Below are 1,617 nucleotides of genomic sequence, written 5' to 3'. Positions count from 1 at the left end.
AACGCAGACGTGTACGACAACGAGACGAAACGCAGACGTGTACGACAACAAGACGAAACCAGACAAAACCATGACCGGCCCAGACGAAACGCCTTTTTCTAACACGTTTCACGTTTCAAAACCTCTGATTTATTCATTAAGAAACGATCAACACAGAACATTTGCTCTGAATAATGTGGTTCTGACGTGTTGCTGTTTGTCCAGGTGTGTGCAGGACAAAGACCAGCAGGAGGACCAGCAGGTGAACCAGGAGAAAGACCAGCAGGAGAACCAGCAGTCAGACAGGAAAGACTTAGCATCCAGAGGGAGTGTGAACCTGCACAGCGACACCGAGGCGGTCCGGGATCAGATCAACAGTGAGACAGTCCGGGATCGGAGCAGCACCGAGATGGTCCAGGATCGGAGCAACAATGAGACGGTCCGGGATGGGAGCAACAGCGAGGAGGTCCGCTCCGGGATTGGACCGACACCGAGACGGTCCGGGATCAAGGCGGTCCGGGATTGGACCGACATCGAGACGGTGCAGGATCAAGACGGTCCAGTCTGGGATTGGACTGACACCGAGATGGTGCGGTCCAGGATGGGAGCAACACCTTCAAACTCCTGAAAAGAAAAAGACTCGTGAAACCTTCTGTTGACTTCATGGAACCTTCCAAGTCCTTAAAGTTCCAAATGATTTCATAGTGTTGAAGTTTGAGCCTTGGAGCTAAAGTTCATCATGTTGGATTATTATTGTTATTATTATTATTAGTTTTATTATTACTAGTAATATTAGTATTATTATTGTTTCCTCTGGGGCTGGTTGAGCTTTGTGCTGAACATCCACAACATGCTGTACTGATGTTCTTGATGGCGTTTGTGACGACATGTGAGACAATGACATTTCAACACTACTCTATACTGTTGAAGTCACACCAGATGCTACAGGATGACAGACATGAAGACACCAGTGTGCGGACATGAAACACCTTGTGGTAAAATCAGTTCTTCTATATTCTTCCCTGATGAACGGTTGTGGTTTTAGTTCTTGTGTTAGATGTTGGTGTTGTGTCTCAGCTGAGGATCCACAGAGAAGCAACAGAAGAAGGGTCATCAGGACCTACCAGGGAGAGCCTCTCTCATTCCTCATCATCTCTGTAAAGACAGACAGTGATGCTTACGTTGTCTGGAAAACTAAGATGGCCGACACTTGCGGAGCAGTGTATGACCAGGTAGTGGACGTGTGTTCCTCACTGAACAAACTCTGTACATCTCAAATTATGCAGAACAATACATTTACCAGGAACAGAAATGTCTCTTGTGCGATTTATATGGTCACATTGTTTTTTCACACGAAAAAGTTTGTTTTGTTTTTTTGCAAGACATTCTGTACGATAGCATGACTTTTTTTTCATCAGCCAGAACACAAAATGAGGTTTTTTTCAAAATATACTTCTTGTTATAATTAAGTATGATTTAAGCTATTATGTGTTCTGAGTCTGTATTTTTCCATGAAGCTTATGGTTCTTATAATTAGTTAAGTTTCAAGTTATTATGTATTCTGAGTTTGTATTTTGTGCTGAGCTTATGTCCTTGAAGATAATATGGCCGGTGAGAAGCGGTTCACACACCTGGAGA

The sequence above is a fragment of the Stegastes partitus genome, unplaced genomic scaffold (genome assembly GCF_000690725.1).
Source record: "Stegastes partitus isolate 25-593 unplaced genomic scaffold, Stegastes_partitus-1.0.2 Scaffold2685, whole genome shotgun sequence".
NCBI lineage: Eukaryota > Metazoa > Chordata > Actinopteri > Pomacentridae > Stegastes > Stegastes partitus.
The sequence above is the reverse complement of the archived record's forward strand: the minus strand, read 5'-3'. Positions refer to the sequence as shown.